At 37.8% G+C, this 20,809-nt stretch overlaps 1 protein-coding gene across 12 annotated transcripts in view; it reads left to right on the forward strand.

The window, feature by feature from the left end:
- ESCO1 (establishment of sister chromatid cohesion N-acetyltransferase 1) overlaps positions 1-20,809 on the forward strand; it is an 81,697-nt gene that overhangs the window by 2,163 nt on the left and 58,725 nt on the right. The window contains exon 2 of one of the 12 annotated variants that reach the window (XM_078060535.1): positions 13,787-13,884. The exons of 10 other annotated variants lie outside the window; for them this stretch is intronic. The gene's annotated coding sequence lies outside the window, so the exon portion shown is untranslated. Of the gene's footprint in view, positions 1-6,941; positions 7,138-13,786; positions 13,885-20,809 lie in introns of those variants that run through there. One more of the 12 variants, XM_078060527.1, reaches the window with a different exon arrangement.

Raw genomic sequence — 20,809 nt, forward strand, 5'->3', positions numbered from 1 at the left:
TGCTTCGAAAAGGAAGGAAAAAGGGCCCTAATTAATGAATGCCATTACCCCCCATTGCTGGATGGCCTTTTTTAGCTTGGTAATTTATTACAGCACAGTCTGATTGTGTTTATTATAATAATTAAGGTAACTAGCATTGCACAATTCAAAATAATGGTTATTTAATAGATAAATATTTTTCCGTGACTTTTTGGGGCAGATTTATGTTCGTGTAGAGTTCTATGATTAACCTTTATTGAGAAGTCTAGGTGGTAGTTTGAAATCAACTCCGGTAAAATTGTTATCGTAGATTGTAATTCACTTCAGGACTGTGTTACCCCTTCAGCAGCTCAGATTTTTCTGTGCATCTTTTTCTTGGCACAGTGAAAGTTCTTTGGCTCTATTTCTGCATAAGTTCTATATTACAGCTGTATCATACTACTGTAGTTACTTTTGGCAGATGGATAATTCTGTTAACTCCACCATCCTTTTTTCTTTTTTGAGGGGGCTATATCTTATGCTTAATTGCATTATAGTACATCTGAAGAAAGCAAGATTTATGTCCTCTGTTTTCTATAGCTTTAAACATTTGTGGCTGCATATGTGAGATTCACAGAGATGAAAACTCAATGTAAATAAAAATGGGGTATTAAGTATTACTTTAAAGAAGTGGTTCTCAGGGGTGCCTGGGTGGCTCAGTTGTTAAGCATCCGCCTTCGGCTCAGGTCATGATCCCAGGGTCCTGGGATCGAGCCCCACATGGGGCTCCCTGCTCAGTGGGAAATCTGCTTCTCCCTCTCCCACTCCCCCGCTTGTGTTCCCTCTCTCGCTGTCGCTCTCTCTGTCAAATAAATAAAATCTTTAAAAAAAAAAAAAAAAGGGCACCTGGGTGGCTCAGTTGGTTAAGCGACTGCCTTCGACTCAGGTCATGATCCTGGAGTCCCGGGATCGAGTCCCGCATCGGGCTCCCTGCTCGGCAGGGAGTCTGCTTCTCCCTCTGACCCTCCCCCCTCTCATGTGCTTTCTCTCTCTCTCTCTCTCAAATAAATAAATAAAATCTTTAAAAAAAAAAAAAAAGAAAAGAAAAGTGTTTCTCAAGACTTTTTGGTTAGGATCCCTTTACACTCTTAAAAATGATGTAGGACTTAAGTAGCTTTTGTTTATATGGTTTATATCTATTGGTAATTACTGTATTCTAAGTTAATTTAAATATATTAATTCATTTAAAAATAGCTAAGAAACTAATTACAGGTTACATAAGTAATTTTTTTTTTTTAAGATTTTATTTATTTGACAGAAAGAGACACAGTGAGAGAGGGAACACAAGCAGAGGGACTGGGAGAGGGAGAGGCAGGCTTCCCGCTGAGCAGGGAGCCCGATGCGGGGCTCGATCCCAGGACCCTGGGATCATGACCTGAGCCGAAGGCAGACGCTTAACGACTGAGCCACCCAGGCGCCCCATAAATAATATTTTTTATTAAAAAACAACTATTTTCCAAAACAAAAAAAATTTAGTGAAAAAATGGCAACTGTTTTACATTTTTGTAAATCTCTTTAATATTTGGCCTGATAGAAGACAGCTGGATTTTCCTATCAGTTTTTGCATTCAGTCATATGTTGTTCTGGTTGGAGTGTATGAGGAAAATTCAGCCTCACACCAATATGTTGGGAGGGGTACTTTAATAATCTTTTCAGATAATTGTGATATTCTTCTTTGATTCTACAACAAAAGTCAACAAGTGGTAATTACTTAAAGGGTAGTTTCAATGTGGAATCTGAAATGCCTCTGTATACTTTTTGTACAGTGTTGTGTTAAAATTCATTGGTGTGTTTTGCACTTTGATCTTTTATTCAAGAATGATTTTGATCTAATGAACCCCCTGAAAGGATCTCTGGAATCCCCATAGTCCCCATATCACACCTTGAGAACTGTTGCTTTAATGTAAATAATTCAACAGTTTAGAATTAATGTAGTTATTGAAGCTGAAAGGGATAATGGTAATATGGAAATGAAATTAAATGAAAATTATTAGTGGTGGTGCCTGGGTGGCTCAGTCGTTAAGCGTCTACCTTCGGCTCAGGTCATGATCCCAGGGTCCTGGGATTGAGCCCCGCATCGGGCTCCCTGCTCCGCAGGAAGCCTGCTTCTCCCTCTCCCACTCCCCCTGCTTGTGTTCTCTCTCTCTCTCGCTGTGTCTCTCTCTGTCAAATAAATAAACAAAATCTTAAAAAAAAAAAAGAAAATTATTAGTATACTTAACAGGTGCTTATGATGTGCCGGGAGCTCTTCTAAGGACTTTTTTTTTTTTTAAGATTTTATTTATTTATTTGAGAGAGAGAGAGCACAAGCAGAAGGAGGGGCAGAGGGAGAGGGAGAAGCAGACTTCCCCCTGAGCAGGGAACCCAACACGGGGCTCCATCCCAGGACCCTGGAATCATGACCTGAGCCAAAGACAGATGCTTAACCGACTGACCCATCCAGGTGCCACTTCTGAGGACTTTATATTAGGAAATGTTTCTTTTGTATCCTTTTTAGTGATGGTTAAGAGAAAGGCAAAAATAATTTAACTTATTTTTTTTCCTACAGATAGTACAGTCTTTCTGATATATGTTATTTATAATGCAGATATAGTTCCATTTTATTTTATTTTATGTTTTTTAAGTAAGCTCCAGGTCCCAACATGGGCTTTGAAGTTAACCACCTGGAGATCAAGTGTTGCATGCTCTCTTGACTTAGCCAGCCAGGTGCTATCTATCTATTCATTTATTTTATTTTTTTACTTTTTAATCTTTTGCTTATTTATTATTTTTATTTTTTCAAGTAAGCTCTAGGTCCCAATGCAGGGCTAGAAAATCACCACCTTGAGGTCAAGAGTCACAATATAGTTCCATTTTAGAGGATATATACTACTTAAATAACTTTTCTGTAAGGTTTTTGAGGACAGGAATATGCCTAGCCCCAGCATCTGTCACTGGGTATATTTAAAATATATAGTCTTAGAATATTTTAGCTCAGAAAATTCAGTTACTGAATAAAACAAATCATGGGAAATTTTAAGAAGATAATCCTGTTAACATGAAAATTTGGAATTTATTATTTATTTTAAAGATTTATTTATTTGTCAGAGAGGGAGAGAGCGTGCACGCACATGTGCGCACAAGCAGGGAGAACAGCAGGCAGAGGCACACACAACAGGGAGAAGCAGTCTCCCCGCTGAGCAAGGAGCCTGACCTGGGACTCCATCCCAGGACCCTGGGATCATGACCTGAGCTGAAGGCAGATACTTAACCAACTGAGCCACCCAGGCATCCCTTGAAATTTATTTTGTTAAATCAGTTCAACAGGTATTTGAAAGTTTATCACTAAGTGAAGTCACTAAGTGAGGCTTCTTTTCTTTTCTTTTTTCTTAAAGATTTTATTTATTGAGAGAGAGAGATCAAGCACGAGCAGGGGAAGGGTCAGAGGGAAAGAGAGAGAGGGAGAAAGCAGACTTCCTGCCGAGCGTGGACCCCAATGCAGGACTCCATCCCAGGACCCTGAGATCATGACCTGAGCAGAAGTCAGATTCCTAACTAACTGAGCCACCCAGGCGCCCTAAGTGAGACTTTTTTCTAGAAAAAAAATAGATAATTTTCAGAACACAAATTTAGGCTTATTTTAAAAGTTTAGTGCATATTAAAATCTTTGTTTTGGGGCGCCTGGGTGGCTCAGTTGGTTAAGCGACTGCCTTCGGCTCAGGTCATGATCCTGGAGTCCTGGGATCGAGTCCCGCATCGGACTCCCTGCTCAGCAGGGAGTCTGCTTCTCCCTCTGCTCCTCCCCCCTCTCGTGCTCTCTCTCTCTGTCTCATTCTCTCTTTCAAATAAATAAATAAAATCTTAAAAAAAAATAAAAAAAATAAAATCTTTGTTTCATATTCACTTTTTGGTAACTGCTTTATGGAGATATAACCTACCCTTAATAGAGTTCAGTAGTTTTTAGAATATTAACAGAATTATGCAACCATTACCAATGTTTAAAGATTTTATTTATTTATTTGAGAGAGTGAATGAGAGCGAGCATGAGGGGGGTTGGGGAGAGGAAGAAGCAGACTCCCCACTGAGCAGGGAGCCTGGGATCATGACCTGAGCTGAAGGCAGACGCTTAACTGGCTGAGCCACCCAGGTGCCCCTCTAATGTCTAATTTTAGAATAATTTTTATCACCCCAAGAAGAAGCCCCATGCCTATATTAGTATGTCACTCGTCATTTCATTTTCTTCCTAGCCCCTTACTACCACCAATTTATCTGTTGTTATAGATTTGTCTGTTCTGGACATTTCATATTAATTGAATCATACAACATGTGGCCTTTTGTGGCTAGCTTCTTTTACTTAGCATAATGTTGTGTTTTTTTTTTTTTTAATTTATTTATTTGACCGAAAGAGAGACGGCAAGAGAGGGAACACAAGTGGGGGAGTGGGAGAAGGAGAAGCAGGCCTCCTGCTGAGCAGGGAGCCTGATGCCGGGCTCCATCCCAGGACCCTGGGACCATGACCTGAGCCGAAGGCAGAAGCTCAACGACTGAGCCACCCAGGCGCCTCTAGCATAATGTTTTTAAGGTTAATCCATGTAGCTTGTATGAATACTTTATTCTTGTCTATGGCTAAATAACAATTGATAACACGTGTATAACACATTTTGTTTATCTATTTATCAGTTGATGGACATTTAGATTGTGTCCACTTTTTGACTATTACGAATAATGTTGCTATGAACATTTGTGTACAGGTTATTGTGTAGATGTATTCAGATTCACTTTCAAGCTTTCCCAATATATTTTACATAGATATAAACGCTATATTGTTTTTTTATTTCATAGCTGATAAGCATGTTCATTTTTGATGTGAAAGATATAAGCATTGTATAAACATGTAAGTAAAATGTAAAAGTATTCCTTCATTCTTTGTGTACTCTTTCATCTCCATCTTTACCACTGTTGATGCTTTAATGTATATGCTTTTAGTGTGTTTTTTCTGTGTTAGCACAGTTGTATATGACACATTCATTAATGTCTTTCTTGGAAAATCATATTTATGCAGTTTGTATACCTTTTATTTCTAATGATTATCAAAATTCTTTTTTTGTTTTTTAAAGATTTTATCTATTAGAGAGAGAGAGAGCATGAGCAGGGTGAGGGAGAGGAGCAGAGGGAGAGGGAGAAGCAGACCTCCTGCTGAGCAGGGAGTCTGACTTGAGGCTCAATCCCAGTACCCTAGATGATCATGACCTGAGCTGTAGGCAGACACTTAACCGACTGAGCCACCCAGATTATCAGAATTCTTTGTTGGCATTCTGTTTTTGCTTTTTTGGGCATTTGGGCTGTTCTGGGTATTTTTGTAATGTAAATGCTGCTTTTTCATCATTGCTGTCATTATATAGATTTTTTTTTTTTTTTACTTTATTTTCCTGATGTGGGTGGATAGTGGTGTAATAAATTGTGGAGGATGAACATAGTAGACTGACAGTTGAGTTTAAGGTGCCTTTAAGAAATCAGGATAGAGATGTCCAGTAGGCTGTTGGGTATTTGAATAGCACTAGGGATGGAGATTTTGTTGGGGATATGAGTTTGTATCTTAACAACTTACAGGTAGTAATTGGAAGTATGTGTATAGAAGAAATTAGTGAGTGTCTTTTATAATGAGAGGACAAAACCTTGGGGAATGCTAATTTATAAGAGGTTGGTAGAGGAAGAGAATTTTAAAAATTAAGAAAGTTGTCCATGTCTGGTTTTTTTTTTTTTTTTTCTTTGTAAGCTCTATGCCCTGTGTAGCGCTTGAACTCACACACAACCCTGAGATCAAGAGTCGCATGCTCTACTGATTGAGCCCCCCTCCTTTTTTGATGTAAACTCTAACCCCAACGTGGGGCTCAGACTTCTAACCCCAACATCAAGAGTCACACGCTCTACCAACGGAGCCAGCCAGGCGCCACCATGTCTAGCTTTTTTAGAGTTTTAACTAGTGTTGAATTTTAGTGAATCACTGTTACCAATTTATTGAGAAAATTACAGCAGTTTTACAAATTGTTTTTCTATCAAGGAGACTAATTCCGAAAATAATTTTTTTAAAGATTTTTTTTTTTAAAGATTTTTTAAATTTATTTGACAGAGAGAGACACAGCGAGAGAAGGAACACAAGCAGGGGAGTGGGAGAGGGAGAAGCAGGCTTCCCATGGAGCAGGGAGCCTGATGTGGGGCTCGATCCCAGGACCCTGGGATCATGACCTGAGCCGAAGGCGGACGCTTAACCGACTGAGCCACCCAGGCGCCCTTTTTTTAAAGATTTTATTTATTTATTTGACAGAGACACAGCAAGAGAGGGAACACAAGCAGGGGGAGTGGGAAAGGGAGAGGCAGGCTTCCTGGGGAGCAAGGAGCCTGACGTGGGGCTCAATCCCAGGACCCTGGGATTGTGACCTGAGCCGAAGGCAGACGCTTAATGACTGAGTCACCCAGGCGCCCCCCCCCCCCGAAAATAATTTTTACAATGGTAGTTCTGCTTTTCTTTTCAGGATAAATATTACTTGATGATAGTGGGTATCTTGTTGCTAAAATTATTGATTGGGGCGTATAGTCTTTTTTTTAGTTTTGTTGTTTTTAAATTTTTGATCCTCAGTCATATATGCCACTTAAAATAAATTGGTGAGCGTGTTACCCACATGTTTTGGAGCCATTTGTGTAATAGATTAAAGCTTTGAATGTTTGGAAAAATTTGTACCTTGTGTTATTGTGTGTGTTTTCTGTTGCATTCTCTGTTAGTGGTGTATTGATGCTTCAGTTGTGACATTTTGTATGTTTTTGGTTAGCAGTAATTAGTTTAAACTTTGTTACTTAAAATATTTTTTAATCTCTAAGTATTTTGGGGGTGTTTTAGAATGTGAGGAATACTTGGATTACCTTAAACCGTGGGTGAATGAATTGGCAGGATAAACAGAGAAATAAGAAAAAGAAGACTCCGCTTATAGAGCCAGATTTTGTGGAAGAAAAGAAAGGAATCACCAAACACTAGGCCTTACAGAAACTTGAACATTGTGCAGGACTCAGAAGATTGCTGAGAATAGTGCAGCTCCAGCCTTTGGCTTACCTAGCAGACACTACTGCTAGAGGAATTAAAACAAGGTAAGTCAAATGCTCAAATAAGGGTGATTTTTCCTCTCAGGGGTCATTTGTTATTGTCTGAAGAATATTTGCTTTTTAGAATTGAGGGTGGAATTGAAAGGTGTACTGATTTGGATTCTACAGTAAATCTTTTGGTGGAGTTAACTGTACTTTGAGATGGCTAGAAGTTCCCAGTGATGTTTGAAATATCAAGAACAGATTGGATAAAATAGTCCTAAGGTAGTTTTATTTTATGAAGTGTTTTTCTGGTGAGGGGGTTACATTGATGTGGTAGAGTAATTATTTTTATTTGACTGGTTGGTTCCCTCTATTAGAATTCTTAAAATTCAGTCATCTCTGTATTTCTTTTATCAGTTTTACTTGGTAGTGGTAGACCATTTGGCTATGCTCATGTTCTGTCAAAAATGCCAATTTGCGGGGCACCTGGGTGGCTCAGTCGGTTAAACAACTGCCTTCGGCTTGGGTCATGATCTCAGGGTCCTGGGATTGAGCCCTGCATCAGGCTCTCTGCTTGGCGGGAGGCCTGCTTCTCCCTCTCCCACTCCCCACAGTCTCTCTCTCTGTCAAATAAATAAATAAAATCTTTTTTAAAGAAAGCCAGTTTTCTTTAATTTAGGTTTTTAATATTCTTTTTGTATATGAAGTGTGTGGTGCACGTGCATGTGTACGTACACTACTTTTGGTATCAAAACAAATTTTTGTATTATTTTGGGTAACTTGTCTTTTACTGCATTCTGGAACAACAACAACAAAAATATCAGTTGTTTGAAAGCAGAGCTATTCCCTTTGTCTGGAACACTTTTTAGCCTTAGGTGGGAATATGCTTAATGCATCCAAGAAATAATAGCAAGGGAGCCAACCTAACTGGACCAGAGTGAGTAGGGACAAAACTAGGAAGTAGTAGTAGTTAACATTGAGCCTTTGCTTTTACTCTGATTGAGATGAGAAGTCACTGAAGGGTTTTGAGCAGAGAAATAACAGAGTCTGATTTAAGTTTTAAAAGATCACTGTGGCTGTTGTGTGGAGAAGCTCAAGTGAGGAGGAAGTAGGGAAGGAGGAACAAAGCTGAAGGCAGAGTTAGGAATTCAGAAGCTGTTGGCAAAAATCCAGGTGAGGGGAGTAATGGTGACTTGGACCTGGGTGGTAATGGTGGAGATTTTAGGTGGTCAGATTTTGGATGTGTTTTGAAGGTAGACAGGATTTGTTGATGATGAATTGATTAAATAAGTTTTAAGAGAAGAATTGGGGATGATTCCAAAGTTTAATTCTAGACTCTTACGGATGAACTTGACATTTACTGAGATGAGGAAAATCCTTTGGAAGCTTTAGGTTTAGGAGGCAAGATTGGGAGTTCAGATGTTAAAGTTTCAGATGTTTAGTAGCCCAATAATAAACTCTCTCTCTGGGTAGTATTCCTACTAATTTAATTTTTTTGTACTTGAATTATATTCTTTTCTAGACTTAAAAAAATCTGTTCTGATTTTCTTTGACTTATTGAGTCAATTGGGGTAAATAATTTTCAGAACTTTAATTTTGGTGAGATTTTAGAATAGATTGTATGTACACTCTAAATTTAAAAAAATGGCTAAAACCTTTGTATGTCAATAAAGCGGACCTATTGAATGCCAGGATACATTGACAGAAATGCAATAAGATTGGAGAATTTTCTCAAAATTTTCAAAGTAAATCTTGTGTGTTTTTATTTATTTATTTATTTATTTATTTAAAAGATTTTATTTATTTATCTGACAGAGATACAGCGAGAGAGGGAACACATGCAGGGGGAGTGGGAGAGGGAGAAGCAGGCTTCCCGCTGAGCAGGGAGCCCGATGCGGAGCTCGAACCCAGTACCCTGGGATCATGACCTGAGCCAAAGGCAGACGCTTAACGACTGAGCTACCCAGGCACCCTCTTGTGTGTTTTTAAAGCCAAACTGCACTAAAAGCCTTACAGTGACAAATATCATTCCACTCCTAATCTTTCCCCATCTCCTAATACCTTTCTCCAGAAGCTACCACTTTTATTCTTCTAGCTGTTACTCTTAGTATCTAGCTCTATATTTTTGGTAGTATGCAATAACTGCTGTATTTTGATTTATGAGTTTCAGATGTTACTTTCTGCCTCAACAGTTAAAAATTTAGCTCTCTTACTTTCTTCCCCATATCCCCTAAGAGAGTTCCATTTCAGTTATTGGTTAAGACACTAGTGAGTGGTGTTATAACTATGTAAATATTGTTTACTGCTGAGCTAAGTATTCTCCTGTAACTGTATTCCCCTCCCCTTTTTATCGCCTGGAGTTAGTAATTGCCTTGCTTTTTTTTTTTAAGGTTTTTATTTATTTGAGAGAGTGCCTGAGCACCAGTAGGGGGAGGGGCAGAAGCTGAAGAGGGAGAAGCTGAAGCAGATTCCCCGCTGAGCAGGGAGCCAGATGAGGGGCTGATGCCAGGCTCGATCCCAGGACGCTGGGATCATGACCTGAACCAAAGACAGACACTCAACCGACTGAGCCACCCAGGCGTCCCTGCCTTGCTTTTCTTTTGCCTAATTTTTTAAGATGCTAGGGCAATTTTTCTCCCAAATGTCATAAGCCTGGCAGTAGTATTTTTCATTCTCAAAATGAAGGCCAGTCGCTTTTCTGTGTGCATGCCCACTAGCCTCAAGGTTCATTTTGGGATTCTTCAGCTGTCTCTTTCATTACAGATTGGTTGCTCTTTTGGCCTGTTCTCCAAAGTGTTTGTGCAATTGATACTGCCACCAGCAGCACTCTACCAACATTTTGTCTTTTCTAATTTTAAAATTTTAGCTGTTGTGGTGGTTGTCCATTGCCTTATTGGATTTCTTTCTCCTCCTTTTTGTGATGAACTTGTTCAAATTTCTTGTCTTTTTTTTCTTCAGTTGGCCATTTCATTAATTTGTAGGATTTTAAAAAATATAATCTTTGCCCCCCACTGACTAGTTCTCTCTCTCGCTCACTCTTTCTCAAATAAATTTTTTAAAATAAATAAATAAATAAAATATACAATTCTCAAGTGGACATATGTAGTCCCCTAATTGACAAATACAAGGAAAAATGGAGAAATCCAAAATCATAACTGATTTTGTAAGTTCTGTTTCACCTTCACATTTTCTGTCTATAATCAAGCTGTTTGGCATTGACTTTAGTACAGGTATGAAATAGGGATTCATTTTTACTTTTTTCTCCACTATTTGTTCCTGCACTGTTTCTTTTAAAAATCTATTTTCCCAGCTTTTTACTATTTATCATAAACCAGTTGACCACACGTACATGAGTCTGATTCTGGGCATTCTGCTTTGCGTCATTGGTCTGTTCCATTGTTCTATTTGTCTATCCTTGAATCAGTATAACACATTCCTATGGCTTTATTGATTTTATTAATTGCTGATGTCTGGTATGGCAAGTTCACCTATCTTGTGGTTTTTTTAGGGTATGATTTCTTATGCTATGTAGAATAGATTTTCTTAATTTCAAACGTGGGCATTTTCTATTTAGAGTTTTGGGGTTATTCATTTCTATAAATTGCATTGTGATCGGAAAACATACTGTATGGTATCATATCTTGGATGTTTGTGGAGATTCACTTTAGGTCCTGTATTTGGGGTCATTTTTGTAAGTGTTTAATGTGTGCTTGAAAAGAATGTGTTTTGCAGTTGTTGGGAAAATGCTGTATGTGTATCCATTAAGTCAAGTTTAAAATTGTTTTGTTTAGATATTCTGTATAATTAGTGGGGGTGGTTTTGGTTTTTTGTCTGCTTGTTACATCAGTTGCTGAGAAGAGCGTGTCCAAGTGTCTCAGTTATGATTTTGGATTTCTCCATTTTTCCTTGTATTTGTCAATTAGGGAACTACATATGTCAAGTTGAGAATTGTATATTTTATTTTATTTTATTTATTTATTTATTTTAAAATATTTTATTTATTTGAGAAAGAGTGAGCGAGCGAGAGAGAACTAGTGGGTGGGGGAAGAAGCAGAGTGAGAGGGAGAAGCAGACCTCCTGCTGAGCAGGGAGCCTGACCCCAGGACCCTGGGATCATGACTTGAGCCGAAGGCAGATGCTTAACCAGCTGAGCCACCCAGGCACCCCAAGAGCTATATATTTTTAGTTTATGTTCTTAGATGGGTGCAGTTTGAAATTGTTAGAGCTTCCTATTAAATTGAAGCCTTAATCATTATGTTCCTCTTTAATACTGGCTTTTGTCTTAAAGTTGCTTTGGTATTAATGTAGATATACAGACCTTCCTTTGGTTAATATTTGTATTCTCTATTTGTCCTTTACGCCTCTCTTCATTTTTATGCTCTAAGTACATCTCATAATCTCGATTTATCTGGAGGATTTTATCCATGGACATGTAATGTGATTTCTGATATATTTGGGGTTAAATCTATTTTTATTTCATGCTATTTGTTGTATGTTTTTCTCTTTTTGTCATTAAAATCTTACCAGTTTTGGGGGTAATGTCAATTCAGTCATATTTTTCACCTGCATCTTAAAATATTAGCTACCACATTCGCCTTTCATATATGGTAGAGAAGGAGGAGGGGGAAAAGAAACAACATAAAACAGCTGCTGTGGGCCTCTCTTCTGCAAGTGGTCATGAAGCCTAAATTAATAATAATAGGTACCAGTTGAGTCACTGTGTTGTACATCTGAAATTAATATAACATTGTATGTTAACTATACTTTAATAACAAAAGTTTTAAAAATACAAATAAAAAAACAATAGTGGTTACCTTGTCACTTACCTGTTTGATTTTGGTTTATGCCAGCACTGGACTGGATGAGTTGTTCTCAGTTTGGTTGGGGATATACATTCTGTGGGATCTGAGGTCTTTGTAGCCCTAACTTTGTTGTCCTTTGACCAAGGTATTAGGTAAGAGTTCTAAGAGGTGCCCCAGTGATTCTCCTGGGTTCCAGAAGTAGTCCTCTTTGCTCTCCATGTATCAATCACACATGACTGCCTTCTTTGCCTTTTAATGATTGGTATGACGACCTCCAAGTGAACAGGGCTCAGTCTCAGCATCCAATTTTCAGAATCATGATGGTGTTTGCAGACTTGACCCAAGAGTATGAATTAGGGTATAGCTGAGCCGTGTGAGTAGAGTAGATTCAATCTTGCAATCCTCCCTCAACCATTTGGACTTTTTCAGTATACCTGCCTCGTTGACTAGGCTGCTATTGAGTCTAAGCTTCCCTTAATTAATCTGACAGACTATTTAGTACAGCTTCCATGTGCTCAAGAGCAGGAGTTGATAAACTACTTTGTCACTTAGGCCAACTTTGGCTCCACTCCTGCATCCCCCAAAATGGTTTAACATATTTTTAAGGGTTGTAAAAAAATAAACAAAACAATCTCAGTTTGGACTAGCCACATTTCAAGTGCTTAGTAGCTACACATTGCTAATTGATAATTATATTGGACAGTCCAGCTCTAGATTACTCTTTCTCAAACTGTGCTCTTCAGAATAGCTTTAGAGACCACTGTCCTAGTGGGCAGATGTTGACTAAGGTATGTGAGCTTGGTGGGTAGTGAATAGCACAGCAACTTTTCGTCCTCCGTTCTGCTTGTTCCCATACCCATTTCTTCTAAACATGATTTTATATTTTTTAGATAAATTTCCAAGGCTAAAATATTTAGAAAATTACTGCCCATGAGTGGGCTAAGTGTTGAACTTTCCCTATAGATTTTGAGGCAACTATTCTTGAGGCATTTTGCAGTTTTCAGGGTTCTAATGCCAGTAGATAATGGGCTCTCCAACTCTAAGATACCATGGCTCTTTTTGTGGTCAAATCAATCATGTGTAAATTGACAAATAGTTACTATTTGATAACTGGGGTACAAAAATGATTTGAAACTTAAAGAGGAGGACATATGTTTCATAAACATACTTGCTATATAACTAATAAATCCTGTATTTAGAGGTATAATATACATTTGTGCATTGAATAAAGTGCTTGTTGGGGGCATAAAAAAGAAGGCACTGTTCCTCACTGGAGGAAATGACTTTTTTCCCTGAATATGTAATATTTACATACCTGGTATGATCTTGTTTTGTTTTGTTTTAAATTGTTTTTTTATGGGGGGCACCTGGCTGGCTCACTTGGTAGAGCATGCAACCCTGATCTCAGGGTTGTGAGTTCAAGTACTACATTGGGCAAAGAGCTTAGTTTTTAAAAAAAAAAAAAAAGTAGGACTTAAAAAAAAAAGTAAATTATTTTTTAATGTGCTGTATTTAATGTGAAAATGCTTCCACTTGTTAGGTATTGCTTTTGCTATTTTGTGAAGAGAAAAACTTGTTATTTATTAGTAATTTATATTTAAAAGCCAATCAGGGGTGCCTGGGTGGCTCCGTTGGTTATGTGTCTGCCTTCAGCTCAGGTCATGATCCCAGGGTAGGGCTTCCTGCTCAGTGGGGAGCCTGCTTCTCCCTCTTCCTCTGCCACTCCCCCTGCTTGTGCTCTCTCACTTTCTCTCTCTCTCTGTCAAATAAATGTTTAAAAAAAATAAAAGCCAATCAAAGCCATATTATATTTAATATTCCTAATTTCTAAGAAAAAGTTCTCCATCCCTGCAAGCATTTTTACAAAATGGCTTTTTTGAAGTATATTTTACATTTAATATAATCCACAGATTAAGGTGATTGTAAAGTTTGATAAGTTTGGGCATGTAAACACTTGTGAAGCTACCACTCCAATCAAGATAAAGGACATTTCCATCATCCCTAAAAGGTACCTTGGAACCTATTCATTTATGTTCCTGACTCCACTTTGGGTAATCACTGTTGTGTTTTCTGTCATTATAGGTGAGTTTTGCCTGTTCTAGAACTTCATGTAAGTGGGATTATGCAGTCTGTACTATTCTGTGTTTGACTTCTTTCCCTTAAGATAATGGTTTTTAATTTCTTCCATGTTGTTGTGTAAGCAACGTGCTTATGTTTTTTTTCCCCATGAGTATTCCATTGCATGAAAATGCCAGAGTTTATTTTTATATACCTAATAATTGATGCAGGAAGTCAATATCTTGGCTATTATATGTAAAATTAATAGAAACATTTTTGTGTAGGTCTTTTTGTGGTCATGTTTTTATTTTGGGGGGTAAATAATTAGGACTGGAATTTGAGTCAGAGGGTAGGTAAAATTTAACTTTATAAAGTACCAAACTTCCAAAGTGTTTATTCCATTTCATCCTACCAGCGGCATTCTTAAGAGTTCTGCACTGTTCACAAATACTGGATTTTGTCAGTCTTTTTAATTTTAGCCATTTTAGAGGGCTTGTAGTAGTGTCTCATTGTGTTTTTGATATGCATTTTTTTTTTTTTGTAAAGAGTTTACCTATTTATTTGACAGAGAGACACAGCAAGAGAGGGAACACAAGCAGTGGGAGGGGGAGAAGGAAAAGCAGGCTTCCCGCCGAGCAGGGAGCCCGCGCAAGGCTCAATCCCAGGAAGGACTCTGGGATCATGCGTGGAGCAGGCCCTTAATAACTGAGCCACCCAGGCGCCTTGACACGCATTTTTTTTTTTTTAAGATTTATTTATTTATTTATTTGACAGAGAGAGACAGAGCAGGAGAGGAAACACAAGCGGGGGGAGTGGGAGAGGGAGAAGCAGGCTTCCCGAGGAGAAGGGAGCCCGATGCTGGGCTCGATCCTGGGACCCTAGGATCATGACCTGAGCCGATGGGGACCCTTAACGACTGAGCCGCCCAGGCACCCCCTTGATACGCATTTTCCTGATGACTCATATTGAACACTTCCTCAGATCTTTATTGGCCATTTGTAAATTATCTTTTGTGAAGGGTATGTTCAGTTCTTTTGCTGTCTAAATGTGTCTATAGATTTTTTGTTCCATTGATTTGTCTTGCTTCAAATATTATGCTCTATAATTATTATAGCTTCCATCTTTGTCATTTTCTTTCAAAATGGTTGTATATAGGATCCTTTCCATTTCCACATAAATTTTATTTATTTTATTTTTTATTTATTTATTTTTGAGAGAGAGAGAGAATGAGAGAGAGAGCAGGAGAGGGAGGAGGGTCAGAGGGAGAAGCAGGCTCCCCGCCAAGCAGGGAGCCCGATGTGGGACTCGATCCCAGGACTCCAGGATCATGATCTGAGCCGAAGGCAGACTCTTAAGGACTGAGCCACCCACGCGCCCCGAGGAGACTGGATATCTTGATAATATTGAATTTTCTAAATGTGCTGTATTTCTCCATTTAAGACTTATTTAATTTCTCTTAGTAATGTTTCATGGTTTTCAGTGTAGAAGTATTTTTTTTGTCTTTTAAATTTATTTAAGCATTTAATGTTTTTGATGTTCTTGTAATTTGTTTTTAAAATAATTTTGTTTTTCCAGTTTTGTTTTGCTAGAATATAGAAATGTAATTGGTATTACTTATTGGCTTTTATTCTGTGACCTTGCTAGATTCATGTATTTAATAGGTTTTTAAATAGATCCTTAGTGTTTTCCACTTGAATAATCATGTCAACAGGTTTTTCTTTCTTGTTTTTTTTAGTCTATGGGCTTTTTGTTTCTCTTTCTTGCTTTATTGTATTAGCTAGGACCTCAAGTACAATATTGAATAGAAGTAAGAGAGGACATCTTTGCCTTCTTTCTGAACTTAGGGAGAAAGCAGTCAATATTTTACTCTTGTAATGTAAGCTATAGGTTTTCTTGTTAGAAGCTTTTTATAAGATTGAGGAAAGTCAAAATAATATATTATGTTAATGGAATAAAGGGGGGAGAAACACATGATCACCTCTGCAGATGTAGAGAAAGCATTTGACAAAATCCAACACCTTTTCATGATAAAAACACTGAAGAAAGGAATAGAAGGGCATCTATGAAAAGCCCATCTCTAACATCATACTTAATGGTGAAAGACTGAAGGTTTCTTTTTTTTTTTTTTTTTTAAGATTTTATTTATTTATCAGAGAGAGCATAAGCAGGGGGAGCGGCAGGCAGGAGAGGAAGAAGCAGGCTCCCCACTGAGCAGGATGGTGCAGAAGGCAGAGGCTTAATCAGCTGAGCCACCCAGGTGTCCCTGCTCTTGCCACTTTTATTCACCATTGTACTGGAGGTCCTAGCCAGGGAATTTGGGTAAGAAAAAGAAATAAAGGCATCCAGATTGGAAAGGAATAAATAAAACAGTTTTGCAGATGACATGATCTTATATGTAGAAAATTCTAAGAAATCCACAAAAAAGGCCTCAAAGCCTGTTAGTACTAATAAGTGAATTCAGCAAGGTTATATGATATAAGATCAATGTACAAAAATTAGTTGTATTTCTGTATACTAGTGATGAACCATCTAAAAAGGATATTAAGAAACCAATTCCTTTTATAATAGAATCAAAAAGAATAAAGTACTTAGGAATAAATTTAACAAATGAAGTGCAAGCCTTGTACGCTGAAAATTCTAAAACATCATTAAAAAAATTAAAGATGACATAAATGAAAAGCTATCCATGTTCAAGAATTGGAAGATTTACTACTAAGATGGCAGTATTCCTCAAATTATCTGCAGATTCAGTGCAACACCTATTAAAATCCTAGCTGACTTTTTTGCAGAAGTTCGCAAGCTGATCCTAAAATTAATATCATATAGCCAAAATAATTTTGAAAAAGAATGGCAAAGTTGAGAGATTCACACTTCCTTATTTCAGAACTTAACTACAAAGGGAGCCAAGAGCATATTATGGGGAAATGACAGTCTCCAATAAATGTTGATGGGAAAACTGGACAGCCACATACAAAATAATGAAACTGGGCTACTATCTTAAATTATACAAAAAATTACTCAGAATGGATTAAAGACTTGAATGTAAGACTTGAGACCATAAACTCCTGGAACAAAACATAGGGGGTAAGCTCCTTGCTATAGGTCTTGGTGATGATATTGTGAATATACATTAAAAGCAAAAGCAACAGGGGCACCTGAGTGGCGCAGTCAGTTAAGTGTCTGATTCTTGGTTTCAACTCAGGTCATGGTCTTGGGGTCGTGAAATCGAACCCTGTGTTGGGCTCCATGCTGGGCGTGGAGTCTGCTCAGGACACTCCCTCTATTCCTCCATGCATGTGCACGCGTGTGCTCCCTCTGTCTCAAATAAATAAATCTTAAAAAAAAAAACGGCAAAAGCAACAAAAGCAAAAATAACAAGTGGGACTGCATCATACTAAAAACAGCTTCTGCAAGGCAAAGGAAACTATCACAAAACGAGAAGGTAACCTATAGAATAGAAGAAAATATTTGCAAATTATCTATTTGATAAGTGGTTGTATCCAAAATATATAAACAATCCAATTAAAAATGGGCAGAAGATCTGAATAGACATTTTTTTCAGAGAAGACATACAGATGGCCAGTAGGTACATGGAAAGATGCTCAACATCACTAATCACCAGGAAAGTGCAAATCAAAGCCACAATGAAATACCATCTTACACCTGTTAGAATGACTATTATCAAAAAGACAACAAATAACAAATGTTGGCAAGGATGTGGAGAAAAGGAAACCCTTGTTCACTGTCAGTGGAGATGTGAATGGGTATAGCCAGCATGGAAAACAATATGAAGTTTCCTTAAAAAATAAAAAATAGAACTACCATAGGGTCCTGGGTATTTGTCAGGAGAAAACAAAAATACTATTTCAGAAAGATATATGCACCCCCTGTTCATTGCAGCATTATTTACAATAGTTAAGGAAACAGCGTAAATGTCCATTGATAAATGAATGGATAAAGAAAAAATATATATACAATGGACTATATACACAATATATGCACAGTGGAATACTACTCATCCATAAAAAATGAAATCTTGCCATTTGTGACAACATGGATGGACCTTAAGGTCATTATGCTAAGTGAAATAAGTCAGGTAAGACAAATACTGTATGATCTCACTTATATGCAGAATCTAAAAACAAACAAAAATAAAAAACTAAGCTCATAGATACAGAGAACAGATTGGTGGTTGCCATAGGTGGGGGGTAGGTGAAATGGGTGAAGGGGAAGGGGGCCAAAAAATTCAAACTTTCAGTTATAAAATAAATAAGTCATGGGGATGTAATGTACAGCTTGGTGACTATAACTAATAATATTGTTTCGTGGGGTGCCTGGGTGGCTCAGTTGGTTAAGTGTCTGCCTTTGGCTCAGGTCCAGGGTCCTGGGATCAAGCTCCACATTGGGCTCCCTGCTTGGCAGGGAGCCTGCTGCCTCTTCTGCCCCTCTACCCCTGCTTGTGCTTTCTTTCTCTCGCTCTGCTCTCTCAAATAAATATATAAAATCTTTAAAAAAAAATATTTTATATTTGGAAGTTGCTAAGAGAGTAGATCTTAATTTTCATCACAAGAAAAAAGATTTTAGTAACTATGTATGATGACACATATTAAATAGGGTTATTGTGGTGATCATGTCAATCTACACAAGTATCATATCAATGTGTTATACCCCTGAAACTAATACAATATATCAATTATATCTCAGAAAAAGTTTACTATAAGGCTACAGTAGTTAAGAGACTTTGTGGTACTGGCATAACATCATATAGATGAGTGGAACAGTATAGAGAGTCCAGAATTAAACCAGCAGTTGATTTTTGACAATATTACCAAGACAATTCAGTAGGTAAAGAATGGTCTTTAACAAATGATGCTCTGACAGTTGTATATTCACCTGCAAAAGAATGAAGGTTTTACTCCTACTTTGTACCATATACAAAATGAACTCAAGATTGACCAGAGATCTAAATGTAAGCTAACACTATAAAACTCCTAGAAGAAAACAGATGTAAATCCTCATGGTTTTGAATTAGGTAGTAGTTTCTTAGATATGACATCTAATCACAAGCAACCAAAGAAAAATAGATTAATTGGACATAACTAAAAATAAAGACTTGTGCATCAAAGGACTCTATCAAGAAAATGAAGCAACAAATAACAGAATTGGAGAAAATATCTGTAAGCGATGCATCTGCTGAGAGTCTAATATCCAGATAAAGAACTGTTACAACTCAATAATAAAAAGAAAAGCGACCCAATTTAAAGGAGGAAAGGATATGAATATATATTTCTGCAGAGAAGAAATACAAATGGCCATTAAGCTCATGAAAAGATGCTCACCTAATTAATCATTAGGAAAATACAAATCAGAAGTACAGTGAGATACCACTTTACACCCAAAAGGATGACTAAAGTTTAAAAAGATAGTAAAAAATGCTGACCAGGATGTAGAGAAATTGGAACCCTCCTACATGGCTGGTGGAAATGTAAAAGGATACAGCTGGTTTGGAAAACAGTCCCTCCAAAGTTAACTATCATATGGTCCAGCAGTCATACTTCTTTGTGTATAACCAAAAGACTGGAAACCTGTGTTCACACAAAACTCATTAGGATTGTTCATAACATTATTTGTGATAGCCACAAAGTAGGAACAATCTGTCAGGGGTGCCTGGGTAGCTCAGTCGTTAAGCGTCTGCCTTCGGCTCAGGTCATGATCCCGGGGTCCTGGGATCGAGCCCTGCATCGGGCTCCCTGCTCCGCGGGAAGCCTGCTTCTCCCTCTCCCACTCCCCCTGCTTGTGTTCCCTCTCGCTGTGTCTCTCTCTCTGTCAAATAAATAAACAAATCTTTAAAAAAAAAAAAGATTTATCTACCCAGGCGCCCCTAAATAAATAAAATCTTAAAAAAAAAATCTGTCAAATATCCATGTTTGACAATAGTTACACAAAATGTGGCGTGTTTATACAGTGGAATAGTACTCAGCCATAAAAATCATAGGGCATTACTGATAAATGCTATGTTATTTGAACCTTGAAAACATGAAAGAAGCCAGTCACAGAGACCATATGTTGTATGATTCCATTTATATGCAACATCTAGAATAGTCAGATCCATAAAAACAGAAGGTAGATTTGTAGTTGCCAGGGCTGGAGGGAGGGGGAATGGGGAATGACTTTTTTTTTTTTTTTTTTAAAGATTTTATTTATTTATTTGAGAGAGAGAGAATGAGAGAGACAGCACATGAGAGGGGGGAGGGTCAGAGGGAGAAGCAGGCTCCCTGCCGAGCAGGGAGCCCGATGTGGGACTCGATCCAGGGACTCCAGGATCATGACCTGAGCCGAAGGCAGTCACTTAACCAACTGAGCCACCCAGGCGCCCTGGGGAATGACTTTTAATGAGCATGTTTTTGGGGGGATTTTTTTGAGGTCATGAAAATATTCTGGAATTAGATACTGGCAATTGTTACACAACTCTGAATGTACTAAAACCCACTAAATTGTATACTATAAAGAGGTGAATTTTATGGTAAGGAATTACATCTCAATCATAAAATGTTTTTTTGGATATTTTAAAAATTTATTTCAGAGAGGGGAGGGGCAAAGAATTTCAAGCAGACTTCCCTGCTGAGCATGGAGCCCAATATGGGGCTCGATCCCACAACCCTGAGATTATGACCTGAGCTGAAATCAAGAGTTGGACCCTCAACTGAGCCACCCAGGTGCCCTAATCATGAAATGTTTTTTTTAAAAATGACTTTAATATTAAAATATATTGGGTGATATACAATCCAGATTTTTTCTTTTTTTTTTCCTTTCTGTTTAAAAATTTTTTTTATAATCATGGGGTGCCTGGATGGCTCAGTCAGTTAAACATCTGC

Source organism: Halichoerus grypus, chromosome 13 (genome assembly GCF_964656455.1).
Source record: "Halichoerus grypus chromosome 13, mHalGry1.hap1.1, whole genome shotgun sequence".
Classification (NCBI taxonomy): domain Eukaryota; kingdom Metazoa; phylum Chordata; class Mammalia; order Carnivora; family Phocidae; genus Halichoerus; species Halichoerus grypus.